The sequence below is a fragment of the Theobroma cacao genome, chromosome 4 (assembly GCF_053813885.1).
Source record: "Theobroma cacao isolate CCN51 chromosome 4, ASM5381388v1, whole genome shotgun sequence".
Classification (NCBI taxonomy): Eukaryota; Viridiplantae; Streptophyta; class Magnoliopsida; order Malvales; family Malvaceae; genus Theobroma; species Theobroma cacao.
In genome coordinates, this window is record NC_142642.1 from 3780649 (window position 1) to 3797650 (window position 17002).

Sequence of the window (17002 nt, forward strand, 5' to 3'; positions counted from 1 at the left end):
TAACACTTAGAGATTATATGGATTAAATTCTAATCCAATCTAATTTACATCAAATCTAGATATAGATAGAATAAATGGATATTCACAAAAATATTCATAACACAAATTAAATATTAAAAATTTATAATGATTAATTAAATAAAAAAATAAAATATTTTCACTTTTCAATCTCTCAACCGTTCTTTTTTTTGTTCTCTTCTTGCTATTTCTCTCTAACTCCATCATCTTCTTTTTCTCTTCTTCTTCCATTAAAATTAGGTTCTGTAAAATTCTATAACTTCAAAAGTAATTTTTATATTCTTTTCTTATTCTTTAGAGATTGAAAAAACAAGATTCAAATAAATAAATCTTATTAGTATAATTTTATTTAGTCAACAATGTTGCTTATAAATAATAGATTAAGTCTAAAATTATTCTTTTTCCATGGGCTTTAGGTTTTTTTTTTTCCTTCGAATACACTTGTAAAACTCCAAAACCCTATTAAAACCAAAATTCTTTAGAGCTGTTGTTTTACCGTTTTACTAAAACTCAAAATGCTAATACATTTAAACCTAAGGTGTTAAACTAAATCATGTGTTATTTGGTATTTAAACCAAAATCATTGTTCATATGATATGTTATATAAACATTTTAATTTTTAACTAAACCCCACGTTTTCAAGATTTTAAATGAAGAACAATTTTGGCTTAATCCTATTAATTAGACGCAAAATTGTTAACTTAATAAAATTTCGCTTATAGGATTTATATATTGAAATATTTTTTCTAATTTTTTTAAGATATGTTTTCTCAATCTCTTTAATAAAGAATAAGAAAATAATCTAAAAATTACTCTTGAAATTGTAGAATTTTGTAAAACTTACTTTTAATGGAAGAAGAAAAGAAGAAGATGATGGAGTTGGAGAGATAATGGAAGAAGAGGAGAAGAAGATGATGGAGTTGGAGAGAGATAAACGATGAGAACAAGAAAAAGAACATCTGAAAGAGATAGAAAAGTGATAATATTTTTTTGTTTAATTATTATTATAAACTTTTTAATATTGAATTTTCAATCCTTAAAGATTTTTTATTTTACCTCATTAATGAGGTGTCATATTTTGGTGACTTGACAGTGTAGAGAAACTATACACTATTAGTGTATTAAATATTAACCCTTTTGATTAATGTTTTATATTGTTAAGAATAAGACGATTTGAATTTTTTTATTTTATTAAGTTAATATTAATAATTTAACAAAAATTAAAAAAATTAAATTATGATATTAAATTAAAAAGTTAGGGATATATATAAATACAAAATAATTAAGCATCAAATTTTAAATCTAAAAAGACAAATTTATTCTACCTCAAGTTATAACGTATATTTTGTAATTTATTCTTTATTTTTGGAATGTCCAACTACCTTTCGTTCTTTTTTTTCTTTTATTACTTTTAAAAAAGAAATACTCATTAGAAAGGGAAGAAGAGAAATATTTGGAATTTGTCAAAATTTACCTCTCCCTTTAATTGCTAGTTTAGTCTTTATTTCTGTAACACCCCATACTTTGCTATGTTGACTAATAAAACTTATTAGATACCAATTGAGGTTAATTAGAGTGTTTAAGAGTGATGAAGGGGGGAGAGAATATTCTAGAGTAAAATATTTCGCACGTGAAGTAATAGTAATTAAATAATAATATTTTTATTGAAGATGAATTAACGATATAAAAAAGTGATTTGAAAGTGAATCAGGGCATAATAAGACATTTTGGGTGCCAAAGAGACAAGTGAAAAATTTTGAAATAAAATAATATTAAATTATTAATATTGTTTTCGTTGTCGAAATTGATCATGAAGGAGGAGTGTATGGTCAATCTAAGTGAGAAAGAAGAAGAATGAGGAAATTTCAAAGAAAAATAACGTTAATGGGGCCTTTGTGTCTTTATTAAATAAAGTTAGGGCGGATAAGTAAATATTTAAATATTACGGTGATACCGTGTTGAAGTGTAAACTTGATATTTTATTGGTACAAGTGTTAAGGAAGAAAAATGGAAAGAAAATGGAATTAAAAGATTGTGGGTGGATACAATTAAAAAAAAGTTGAAAACCTTGGAGGGCAAAATGGTAATTTTGCCATTAGTTTGGTTAAAGCTTCCAAAGGAAGTTTTGACTCTTCATCCTTATCCCATGGTCGATTCTTATCTCCAACCAAAAGATATTTTCTTCTTCTCTTTCACCCACCCAGCGCCTTTTTTATGCTCTCATGCCATTTTCACCTTACTACCATGCATTTGAAAGGAAAAATGGAGAGAATCGGCTAAGTAAAGAAAGAAGAGAAAAATGGAAGGCTTGGGTAGTGAGTGATTCAATAGTAATTGAAGAAATATCAAGTGGGTTTCAAGATTCAAGAGACATAAGGTAAGGATTTTTGTGTTTCAAGCTCACGGTTGGTTAAATCTTTGGAGAAATAATGTGTGAATCATTTTGGTAGCTTGATGATTAATGTTTTGAAGAAATAGTGGAGTGCATGCACGGGTTAACCAACCATAAAGGTAAAAACGAATGATGTTTTAAGTATAGTTGAGAAATCTTGAGAAATGGTTATTGTTGTGTAGTTGAAATTTTAAGTGGCATATTGTGAGGAATTATGGTTGTTGAAAAGATCTATTTACATAAGCTAGATGAAAATTATTAAGTTTGTATGGCATGTTGTGTGAAAGAAATGAAAAAGGAATAATGTGGATGAAGAATTGAGAAACAAAGTATTGAAAATTAGATAGATAAGGATGCATGTAAATTTGGAAATAATTGAGTGAAATTGAGAATAATTGTTGCTGCCATATATGTGGTTTATGTTGAGAAAATATATGACGAATTTGAATAAAAATCATTGGAAAGGTTGAAATGGGCACTTGATGTTATAAACAAGTTACCGGTACTTATAATCTAAAGAATTACGCAAGCAAAGGATATGAAGAACCTTAGCAAAAACGTGTCAAGATGTAAGTTAATAGAATGTGGTTTCATGTGAATGAGAAAGAGAAGTGGAAATGATATACACTAAATGTATTGAGTTTAATTTGTTGCTAGGAAAGTTTATCATGGTGGCGTACCGGGCTATGTAACGAGTGACCGACAAGTAGAAATAGTGAGATACGCACCCGAATCAATAGCGACGAAGCACCCCATTATTGTAAGGTGAGTAGGGGGTGCCTATTTCAAAATTTCCATAGCTATATAATGTTATACGTTTTATAAACGTTGCCAGATTTCACTAAATGCAATTGTGGAAAGCATGAGCTGTTAGCCTTGATAGGCGATTTCTAAATGGATTTATAATGATTTATACACTGTTATTGTGGAAAACATGGGCTAGTAGAACTCGTAGGAAATTGTGGATGTAAGTTGTTTTGAAAATTATTTTGGATACATCTATAGATGAGCTATATACGTAAAATGCTTTAGAAACCGAAAAACAAGTCTTTTATACTATTTTGCATTTAACGTCTGTGCCTTGTTTTTTTGTGTGATATATATAGTTTAAATGCAATTGTTAATGATTTAAAATGCAAGTTTTGAGCACCGATTTTAGTTCGATCTTTGTATAAGAGAATACACCATGCCTTTTGTGTGAAATGTAATTTGAAAGGTTATTGAACCTTGTTTTCAAATGGTTTTAAGTAAAAGACTTGGAAACCTTGATTTGCTTTTTTTGAAAATGGTTATCACAAACCAAGTGCCTCGAGAGTAGGCCGGTTGTCACTTCGGTTAAGTGTGACTATCGTGCACAAGTGAGCTTTAGCTAGAGGATCTTTCGGTCGCCAACAGGTTGTTAGGCGTGGCGAGGGCCACGACTTATGATATTATAAGTGGTTAGGCCATTAGTGATATACGCGGTTACGACCGCTTGATTCTCTGATGTCGGCCAACATTATGGAGACTGCCATGGCTATGGGAATCCGGTGGAGTAAGACTCCCGAATTGTTATTACGTGGAAGTGGGTCCACGTGTTGATATCATACTTTCCTATTCGAGAGCCTTTTGAGTTTTCAACGCATACTCTCTTACATGGTGGAGAGTTAAGATTTTCTCTGCAGCTCCCATTGTTTAAATAGAAGCCTTCAGTGCTTACTTGGCAAACATGAGTTGATTTAGGTGGTTGTACACTTTGATTTCTTTACATGCCACACATTTTGGGAGTGTGGATACCTTTATACTGTATTTCATATGTTGATGGCAAATGATGTTTTCAATGATTGAAACTCTTTCTGTTACACTTATTTTCGGCACTGTTTTGCCCAAGAAAGCATTGTATTATGATTTTATGATATTATTTTTACAAGGCATAAATATCCTTCTTGTGGTTTGGTTTATAAGATTAGCATTTTATATTCTAGTTTTATCATTCAAATGATCTGCTTATTGCTTGTTTCCCATCTATTCCCTACTCAAGGAACGATGATCACTGAGTTTGTGAGACTCACCCCTTTATTTCCCTTTTGTAGATAACGATCTGCCTAACGTGCAATCATCAACACTTATGGTCCATCGCAGATAAGTAAAGGCGTCTCATAGCATTTCATTCCAAGTCACTCCTTGGCTAAAGGTCGAGTTGTAGCACTTTATTTAATTGTAAATGGATAGTGGCCTTGGTATATGTATTAAACTAAAGACTTTAGACCTCATTGTGTATGCTTATGATTATATGTTTTAAAGATTGAATTGATTATTACAATTATGGTTCAAGATATGATACGAAAGTATATGGTTTAAGCACTATAAGGAATGGTGATCATATATAATGAGCTAATAGGTATTTCTAGTAAAGCTTGTTCGGGATTTGGCGGGTTTACCCGCAAGTCTTGAACACCGGTAATAGCCGAAGAGCGGTTGTTACAATTTCCTTGTTACTTTTACTTTTTTTATTTTTAAAAATAAATATATAAAAGAACATTTAGATAAAATTTTTTTGTGAATTATAAATAAAAAAGTATTTAGTATTTTTTATGGAAGGATAAAATAGTCTTGCATTTATATTTTCATTCCCATAATTTTATCTTGCATGTCATTAAAAGTAACATATTTTTAATATTTTTTTTATTTCTATTTGATATACTGAAAATAAATTTCTTCTGTTGGAGTTTTTGCAATTAGAAAACAATGTAAAAAACATATTCGGATACAAAAGTAAATAAAAATGAGGAAATATTATATACAAAATATATGTAATTTTTTTAGATGACAAAATGTATGATTCTATTTTTATATAAACTAATTATATTATGACTATTATGAAATATAATTTGAAAAAATAACTATAAGAGAAAATATTTAAATGGAGTAAGAAAATCTTATTTGAGTGTATGTTTACAATAAAGTGAGGGTCTATTATAAGTGAATAACCCCTTATCTAGATAAAATTTACAAGATAAAAATAATGCTTAAGGGATTCGATATGGATGGATTAAATTCTAATCTTAATCTAATCTAATCTATATCCAAATCTATATATAATATATATATATATATATATATATATATATATATATATATATATATATATATAATCAAATCTAAGCGTTTAAATCAGATTATACTTCTTGTGTTTGGCCTATTTTGTTATTTGATTTGGTTTGAACTTCTTGTGTCATAACATAATGAACATTCACACATATTTTCATAACATTCTCCCTTAAATATCCATTGTATTAGGAATATACTTTGTTAAAACCTTACTAAAAAAAACCTCATGGGAAAAAAATTGAGTGAAAGAAAAAAATAGATAATTTTTTTTAAGAATACGCTTTTGAAATACTGCCTCATTATAAATCTTACAAAGAAAACCCAGTGAGAAAAATCTTGATGAAGAAAAAGAGTACATTACGTATTTTACTCCCCTTGATGATTGCATTACTTGAAATCTTTAAAACGATGCATTCCAATCTTTTGTACCAACTTTTCAAACGTTACAGTAAAAAGCATTTCGATGAATAAATATGCTAGATTGTCACTTGAACAAATTTGTTGAATACTAATATCACATTTTTCTAAAAAATCTTGAGTGAAGAAGAGTTTTGGGGAAATATGTTTTGTACTAACGCCTTCAATGTATCCTTCCTTTAACTGAGCTACGCAAGCAGTATTATCCTCATATAACATTGTTAGAATTTCCTGGGTTGACAAGTCACACGTTTCTCGAATATTTGAGCTATAGATCTTAACCAGACACGTTCGCAACTTGTCTCATAAATTGTCAAAATTTTTACAAGGTTAGAAGAAGAAACAAATATAGTTTGTTTTACAGAACACTATGAAATAGTCATACCTCTATATGTGAATAAGTAACCTATTTAAGATCAAGCCTTTTGTGGATCAAATAAATATTCTACATTCACATAACCAATTAAATTTGATTTTGATACATTTGAGTAAAATAAGCCCTTGTCCATTGTTCCTTGGTGATATCGAAGTATATTTTAATTCCATTCCAATGTTTTTAAGTTGAAGAAGAACTACATCTTACTAATAAATTTACAACAAATGATATATCAGGTCTTGTATTCCTAACAAGATTTATTAGTGCTCTGATTATACTAAGATATGATCCTTCAAGACCAAGAAGTTCTTCATCATCTTCACGAAGTTGAAAATGGTTCTTTTTCACATCTAGTGACCTTACAACCATTGGTGAACTTAATGAATGTGCTTTGTCCATATAAAATTTTTTTAGCACTTTTGCTAAATAATTTGATCGATAGACAAAAATTTCATTTGTCAAGTGCTCAATCTAAAGACTTAAACAAAACTTTATTTTTTCAAGGTTTTTCATCTTAAATTCTTTCTTTAAGTAGTCTACTACTTTTAATAACTCTTCAAGAGTTTCAATAATATGTAGGTTATCAACATAAACAGCAATTATAACAAATTTAGATTCAAATCTTTTTATAAAACACATAGGTATATAGAATCATTTTATAGTGTTCTTTTAACAAATATTCACTAAGGCAATTATGCCGCATGCGTTTGAATTGCTTAATCTATATACATATTTATTTAATTTGATCGAATAAATTTCTTGGGAATTGTGTACTCCAGGTAACTTAAATCCTTCAAGGATTTTTATATAAATATCGATATCAAGTGAGCTACATAAATAAATTGTAGCTACATTCATTAGATGCATTTCAATCTTCCCATGTATTGCCAGGCTAATTAAATATAAGAATGTAATTGCATCATCACAAGAGAATATGTCTATTCATAATCAATACCAAGTCTTTGGGTAAAACTTTGTGCAACAAGTTGTGCTTTATATATCACAATCTCGTTTTTCTCATTTTGTTTTCGCATAAATACCCATTTAGATCACATTGGTTTCACGTCATTTGTTGTGTGGACTACAAGTCCAAAAACTTCATGTTTTGCTAGTGAATTCAATTCCAGCTTGATTACGTCTTTCCACATTGGCCATTTATTTTTATGTCTACATTCTTTAACAGATGTAGGTTCAAGATCTTCATTTTCTTTTATAATATTGAGTGTTATATTATATATAAAAAATATCGTCGACATTTATTTCATTTTGGTTCCATCTTTTCCCGTCATGACATAATTTATTAAGATTTCTTCATTTTCAATGATTTAGGCACCTAACTTTTTTTTGAAATTTTATCAATTATGTCAAGGATCTTTTCTAGAGGTTTTATTTCTTCTTTCTGACTATCTTATATATTTTCTCTTTTTTTTTTCAAGATTTTTATCTTTGGAATCGATTGGTCTTCCACACTTTTGGTGTGCCTTGTTTTACTAGGACATCAATTCTAATAAGAGCTTTTGCAACTAGTATATGAGATTTAGTTATTTTCTTTACTTTAGTAAATACTTATGGTAATCGATTTGTTATATTTTGCAAATGAATTATTTTTTGAACTTTAAGCTCTCATTGCTTTTGTGTGAGGATCAAAACTAGTTAGTGATAATACATTCCAAGAAAATTTCTTTTCCAACAACTTATTTTCTCTTTTTAATGTTGAAAAAACCGTTTCATTAAAATGACACTTGGTAAACCTTACCAAGTTACCGTCAATTAATCTCTTGTTAATGGTTTTAGATTTTTAATTATAAATGGAAATCCATATCTGTAGACACCCATTCAAAATCAACCAAAAATAAAAATAAAAATAAAAATAAAAAATAAAAAAGAGGAAAGAAAAGAAAATAGGGAGAAGATTGAGCATGTACTCAGCCCTCCCTTCTCTGGTCCGTCATTACGGGGCACTTAAGGCCCTTGGAAAGTAGTCGAATTTTGGAGAATAGTTACCTCCGACAATTAGCCCCCATTTATGCCAAAGCCTTGTGAAATCATGCTCAGAAGAGCATGATTTCATCGTTGGATTGTCAAAATTTTTGGACAATCCAGCTTTTAAAAGGGGGCCTCAGATAGATTTGAAAGAAATACACAACAACCCAAAAAATACATACAAAAAAAAAAGGAAAAGCATGGGCATTTGTTTTTGAGAGTTGGTCGGTTTGGGTTTTTAAGGAGATTTTGATTTTTAGGGAGGGGTTTTTGGCTTTGGGAAAGCGGCAAAAGAGTGAGTTTTCTCTTGGGGTTGGTGTCACCGGTTGAGCTTAGAGAGAAAAAAAGGAGGGGAAAGAGAGGAGAGAGGCGCCGGTGGTGGGGAGTGTTATGGACCGACGAGGGGAAGGAGTAGAAAGAGAAAGAAAGAAAAAGAGAAGAAGAAGAGGGAGTGGCTAGGAAAGAGAAGAAGAAAGAAAAAAAAAAAGAAAAAAAGAAAGAAAAGGATTTGGGTCAAGGGTCCGGTAGGCTTGCAAAACAGGCTTGGTGTGGTAAGCTTAGGTCCTCTACGGGCTTATAGAAACTGGGCCAACCTAACCCAATAAGGTAAAACTCTTTCTTTTTGTTTGTAGGCCTTTTTAGTTGGTTTTGGGTCTTACCGATTTTGTATAGATAAAATGTATTGTTGATTTAATGTTAATTATTTTAGGAAAAGTTATAAAAAAAATTTAAAAAAATTTTATTTATGCTGATTTTAGTGTTAGAAAATAAAGAATGGAAAATGAAAATAAATAATAATAATAAATAAATAAATGATAATATTAAAAAATCATAATACAAATATAAAAATTATAAAAAGTAAAAATAAATTATGAAGAATAATAAAGAAATAAAAAAAATAAGAAAAAATATAATAATAAATATAATAATAAAAAGAAGTAGAAGTAATAAATAAATAATAAATATACATTTTTGAGTAATTTCACTTAAAATTGGCAAAGAGTTGCCACTTTTAGGTGGGTCACTTAAATTTGGAGATCGAAACGGATTTTCACCGAAGCGTCGGGATAAATCCGAACTCTATACTCTAACACCTATTAATTCAAATAATTGTTTAAAAAATATAAAATGAAATAATAAATAAAAAAATAAAAAGCAATAACATGCATTAAAGAAAAATTTTTAATAACAAACACGTAAACAAGGCAATAAATCACCTTGAACTATTAAACACATTATCACATGAATTTTAACTAATTAAATCAACAAACGCGATCATATAGGCATCATCATCTTATATTGTCATAGCATGCCACATTCTTCGTGTTAATGGGGTGAGAATCTCGATGATGGGATTTCCTCGAGGAACTAGTAGAGACGAGTTCTTCCTGAGATATCTTTAGGTGAGAAAAACTTCGAGATTTCACCAAAGCGTTGGGATAGTTTTCGAATGATTTTCCAATAAGCGATTGTCGACCTCATTGTTTTAAAATTGAATAAATCATGACATCATTTTATGATTGCATCACGTGCATACATAAAACCGAGTAAAAAACTCAATCAACCAAATAATTAGTTAATAAGCAAAGGTTAAGGAGACATAGGAATAAAATCAATCTAGGCCACGATAGGATAATTTAAGATTAAATGGTACTGTTCGTGGAACGGGAGCCATGGAGGTGCTAACCCTTCTCTGTATGTAACCGCACTCTCGAACCTATCTCTAAAAAACATAGACCAATTCTTGTTCTTTCGACGGACCTAAAATTAATTTAGGATTTTATCGATTAGAATCGAGTTAATAGTTGGCCAATCACACCTAAATAAAAAAGATTGGCCAATCCTAGTAACTCGATTTTCGCCCGCGTCTAGCGGTCGGATTCTCAGACCCGCATGTTACGACAATATCTAACATATATTCCTAACCTCCTTTAAAGATCTATCTTTGTGCATTATGGTGGAGTAATTGGAACATATACTGCACATCCAAAAATTCTTAAATGAAAAATTTTTAATTCTTAACCATAAACCAATTGTATAGGAGAGAATTTATGATAACTCATTGACTTGATGCATACAAGTGTTGTTGCATGCAAAATGACATGCCCCCAAGCAGAAATTGAGAGTTTAGATTTCATAAGTAATAGCCTTGCAATTAGTTGAAAATGTTTAGTAAACAATTCTACTAGACTATTTTGTGTATGAACATAGCAACAGGTTGTTTATTAGTTATTCCAACTAATATACAATATTCATTAAAGGCTTAAGATGTAAATTCACCAACATTGTCAAGACGAATAGTATTGATTTCATAATTAGGAAAATGTGCTCGCAAATGAATGATTTAAGCGAGTAATCTTACAAATGCCAAATTACAAGTTGATAATAAGCACACATGTGACTATCTAGTCAATGCATTGATTAAAATCATAAAATATCTAACTGGTCCACATGGTGATGTATGGATCCACATATATCACCCTAAATATGTTCCAAAAATGTTGGAGATTCAATTCCAACTTTAATTGGTGATGGCTTTATAATTAATTTGCCTTGAGAGTAAGTAACACATGAGGATTCATTAGATTGAAAAATCTTTTAGTTTTTCAATAGATGACCACATGTATTTTCAATAATTTTTTGCATCATTATTGATCTAGGATGACCCAACCAATCATACCAAACATTAAAATTATTTGTAAACTTCTGCTTTACTATAGTATGAGTTTCAGCTATTTTAATATTTGTATAATAAAATCTAGAGAACAAAGCAAGTAATTTTTTCAAAACACACTTTTTACCTGAGATAATAGATGTAATATAGAGTTATTAAGTGTCTTTTTCATTCGTTGTCTCAATATGATATCCATTCAAATAAATATTTTTAAAACTTAATAAATTCGAAACTTAGTTTAAAATAATACATCCTCTGTGTATAAACTTTGTTCCTCCAGGTAGTAAAATATTGACTTTTTTGGACCCTTTAATTAATCTTGTACTATCAGATATTGTATTGACATTGGTTTCTTCAATTGTTAAGTGAAAAAAATATTTTTGTCTTTAAATATAGTATGCATTGTAGTACTATCTATTAGACATATATCTTCATCATTGATCTTGGATCAAAATAGATGAATATCCATATTTTTCTTCAATAAGATAAGATATATATATAGTAAGAAACTTACAAGTTAACATAAGAGAATATTAAATATAGAATTTATGGTAAAATACCTTGACTCTTTTAAGTTTTAGCTATAATTCTACATGGGTTCATTAGTATTCGAAATAGACAGTCCGTCCCAAAAGAATATCTTTCATTAGATACATAAGTTTTGTTATTAGTCAACCGTCAACATTTCCATTAAGATAATTTTACTATTCATTAATTTTAAAAATTATCATTATATAAAGTATAATTTCTTTCTCTCACTACCCAAGCATTCTCTTTGCTTTTCTCACTAAATTTTCTTCACCGCAAACAACGACAGCGGACGATGATGGACAGTGACGACGGATGACATGGAAAATGTTAATCGGACATTCCTCAACTAGATCTAGTGCTCTTGTGGCTAGATCTAGCTAAATAGCATCAAATTTGGCATTCCCATTGCAATCTGGCACTCCAGTAACCAGATCTGGTCAAGAGGCATCAGATTTGGCCACGGGGTGGCTAGTTGGCATAAGGAAATGTCACCATCTAGCTTAAAAGAAAGAAAAATAGTGAAGAAAGAAGAAATGTATTTTAGACATTTCACATTTACCTGTTAACGTTGTTAACACGTTTAGGGCGGATTATCCATTTCAAATACTATTGGACTTGCATGGAATTATGGCCAAAACTTAGGTGGGTTAGGGTACTTTACCCTATAATTTTTTTTTTTGAAATTTACACTAAAATTTATTATTAAAACACATAATAAGAACATATCATTTCAATATAATGAGAATATATAAAAATATCTTCATGATAAAGTTATACTAAAACATACCAACAACTTATTTAAGAAATTTCATTTTTGGATATTTTAGTCACCAATCACATGATCTAATCCTTCTTTAAAGTGGACAAGAAAATCAGCAACATCCTAATGTGTTATATCAACTTGCACATGGTTAAAATCATCTTAAACAAATTTTGTTTCAACATATATATATTTTGCTTTTTTTAGCTTTTAATGATGCTTGATAAAGTTTAATAAGATGTTTAGCGTACAACACGTATGTGACCAAGCCTTTCATCCCACATTAAGAACATACTTTTTTTTATTCCTTTTATTCTATTCACTTTTTTCTTTTTCTTATATCTCTTTATTATTCATCCATTCTTAATGGGTTAAAAGCATTCATCCACTCCTAATAAGTTAAAAGTATTCTTATTATTAAAATAATGATTTGTGTAACCAACATAATTGCAATAATTATGGTAACTTTTTTCACGTCAATGACTATAATTATTAAATAATATCGCATTCACTTCAAAGAATGGACAGGTTCATGATTTTTCATTAGTAGCTTGTTATTTTGCTTAACCACAAAAAGACATGAAATTCAAAACAAAATGTATTTTTGGATTACCCAATGTATAATATTTTCACTTGTTATGAAATAGATATCAAATAAAGTTAGATATCATTCAAAGTCAAATTCATATGTTTAATTTAAAATGTCTTTTACAAAATCTCACAATATCAAAGATAGATTTATATATGTTGAGTAAAATAATGGTTGAAATTCAACAAATAAATGATATAATTATCATATATATTCTCATGCTCAACCTGATTTAATATATCAACAAACAAAATATGATAAATACTATATAATAGCAAAATTCACATTAAGGCTGATTTTCAAGGAATGAAAACATCAAAGAGATATCAAGTTACTTACTTGATTTGCTAAAATAAACTATCAAAGATCAACTATTGAAATTCTTTTGAAGTTTGGAGATGATGAAAACTAAATAATATCAAAACTTGAGAGATTAGAGAATTTTGTTGATAACGTGTTATGAAATATAACTTGAAAGAACAATTGTAAGAGAAAGTATTTAAAGGGGGTAAAAAAGTCTTATTTGCTCTTCAAAAAAAAAAAACTCTTAACTGAATGTGTATTTACAAATGAAGTGAAAGCCTATTTATAGGTGTGAGACCTCGACCCCTACAGGCCCGTAACTAGGTGTAGACGCGATATCATTGACGAGGGGTAATTTCATCATTTTCTTAGTGAGCCCCTAAAAGTAAGCTTTTAAACAATATTAAGACCTAAGACATAAATGAATGATGAAAATAAGGGTAAAATGATGAAGAAAATAAAAATAATGATGATTTCCAAGGTAGGGGCAAAATGGTCATTTTTCATCTTGGGTAAAAAATTTTTAAGTTTCATGAACTCGAGTATTTCTAGACTATTATGGACCTTGTCCCAGTGTCAAAAGAGTAAAAAGACTGCACCAAGGATTAGTGGAGAACAAGCCAACTTGTTAAGGGCATTTTCGTAATTTAAGTGGAGTTGGATAAGCTTGAGCTATAAATATCATCTTCCAGCAGCTTCTTCTCACATTTTCAGCAGCTTCTTCTTCTTCTTCTTTCTTCCCTCTCACGTTTCTTCATCCTCCATGGGAGTTCTCTTCAAGCTTCCATAACTCTCTCAAGTTAGTCTCAAATTCATCCTTTTGTGCACCTTTTCACAAGCCCTTTGTGCTCTTTTATCCTTTCACCTTAAAAACCCTCTAAAGTCTTAAACTAATACTTTCTCTCACTATCTAGGTGTTTTAGAGAGAGAAATAGGGAGCTTTTATAATAGCTTGGAAAATTATTGGAAAGAATTTTAAATTTTACAAGACTACCAAGGTGAGTAGCAAATTAGAGTTGATTTTTAAGTGTTGAGAATGTCAATTGGATGCTAGTTAGGAGATAGCTTTTAGAATTTATAGTTGTGTGAATTGGGTTAATTGTGATGCCAATGTGATGATAGGTTCCAACGAAGCCCCACCACCCCAGTTGGACCATTAGAGGAAGTTGGAGCTGAGTAAAGATTTAACGAATACTAGTGAGTGAACTTGCATTTCAAAATTTCTTTGAAAATGTAGATGTATTTGGAGTGAAACATTTGAATGATTTTATCCAACTTTTCTTTAAAAATCTACCTAGGGAACAAGCCTTTGGTGAATGTTTCTATCTTGTGAAAATTTGCCATATAAATGGTTCATGTGTTATCATAATGTGTTGATATGTATAATATGCATTGGATGTTCCTTTTTATGTGATAATGATGACCTAGCTACGTGCGGTGTGGGAGTGCACATGAGCTAATGATGATGGGATGGTATGCATGATGATGTATATATATATATATATATATATATATATATATATATATATATATATATATATATATATGTGTGTGTGTGTGTGTGTGTGTGTGTTATAGAAAGTTCATGAGTATGGTATATGGTTGTAATACATGTGAATCTTGCATGTTGAACCTTGGAAATTTCTAAGCATGTTCAAGTTGATTTTGTCTTTGCAGCTAAATGGCCTTTTCTTGAGAGAATGAAAACTTGTTATTCGTGTCCTGTTTCTCACTACAGCAAAAAACTCTCGGGTTTAGAGGGTTATATCGGCCTGATTCTCTCTACAGCGAGAATGTATTCTCGTTGCAGATAGAAAGTTGCTTAAGCTTCTCACTGTAATGAGAAACTTTCTGTTTTGCCTCTTGAATCTCGTTGCAGCGAGAAACTTTCTGTCTTGCATGCTACCTTGTTTGGTTGCTGCCCCATTTTCCATTTCAATGACACCATAGTCGATCATGGACTCCCAACATTAAGGAGTTTATTTAATTAATTTTGAAATGAGGGGTTTTAGAGAAAAACCCTCGGCCAGTTGAGAAACCCTCGTCCAATTGATAATTTGAGCTCAAATTTCGCTGCAGCATGCCTTTCTGCTGCAGTGAGGACCCGTCGCTCCATTTGACTTGCTTGAGTGTTATTAAAGCTTTCATTCTTCAAATTCTTTGTTATGTATGAATCCTTCATCATCAAGTGATTAACCAATTAAGTGTTTAATGAGGGGTTTTAATAAGAACTAAACTAAATTGCATTGTTTTTTTTTTAAATAAGTGCATCATGATTTCTTTAAACTTTCCTTATCATTCGCTTGTTCCCTTCTTATGTTCACTTATTGAGTTTGTACTCATCGTTTTTAACTTCATGTTTTCAGATGAGGAGGCAGTTGGAACCTAGGTCGAGGTGTCCACGTAGTTTCGTCTCCTTGGTAAGTATCTTGGCATTTTGTAGCCGCACCTTCACCTTGGTCACTCCACTAGAAGCCCAGAGTCATTTTTTGTTGTAAATACGTACATGTGATGTAAAGTACTAAGATGTATGCCTTAGACCTTATCTGTATATTTTGATTAGTAATGCCACGACGAGTTGGCAATCGTTATCAATATTTCGAATTGAAATTATGAAATGTGACTTTACCAACTTTTGATGGAATGATAAACATGTCATATAGATAGGCTTGCTTTGACTTAATGGGCTACATCCATTGGGCCCATGCGCGGGTCATGGCTCGAAAATTGGGTCGTGACAATAGGCTAATAACTCTTTATCTTGATAGAATTTACAAGATAAAGATAACATTTAGGGGATTTGATTTGGATGGATTAAATTTTGATATTAATCCAATTTAATTTATATCCAAATCTAGATATATATAATAAAATCTATCAAAATAGAATTTGCAAGATAAAGATAATACTTAAGGGATTTGATTTGGATAGATTAAATCTTAATCTTAATCCAATCTAATCTATATCCAAATCTAGTTATTTATAATTAAATGTAAGAGTTCAAATCAAATTATACTTCTTGTGTCTGGTCTTGTTATGCTGTTTGATTTCGACTGAACTTTTTTCGTCATAATATAATACACATTCACACATATATTCATAACAATAATTGATTTTGCATTTTATAGTCATTTTAAATCAATAATGATATTAGTTTTCTTTTGCTTTATAGTAATTCTTAAAAAAAGCTAAAATAAAAAATAAAAAAACAAATAGTGCGTAAAAGCACTATCTAAGAATAATCTTTCACCAAATAATTATCGATTTGTTTTTCGATTTATAACTTCTAATCTTTTATGATAAATTGATACATGTATTTTTTTTATCAAATCTTAGATAAAAAATTTGTTGATATCATTTTTTATTTTTTATTTATTTTCATATATAATTTTTACTCAATTTAAGATTATTAATATCTCAATCATAAATAATCATTAACTAAATAGGGTTACCAAAAATTAAATTGGTTTCAGAAATTATTGTTGCCCAAGCCTATAATATTATGAATTGATGGCCACCCAATTCCCTACTTTTCATGAAGGGGCAAGGGCTAAAGCAGAAATAGATATTGTTGGCTATAAAGTAAATAAAGTGCTCCACCTACAGCCTACATTTAAAGACCCTTCAATTATTTCCCCATCTCTCCTAAATTTGTTAGTATTTCTTTACTTTACTTTTGCAAATGTGAAGATATGATGCACAATAATAATGGCTTTTTTTTGACAAAGTCTCCTGTTTTTGATTGTTAATAATTGTTCATAAAGCTATTCAAAAAAAAAAAAATTGTTCATAAAGAAGAAAAAGAATAAAGAAGGATTTTAAACTCTCACGTCTTCTAAATTCTCTTATTTTTGAACTCTCCAACTGAG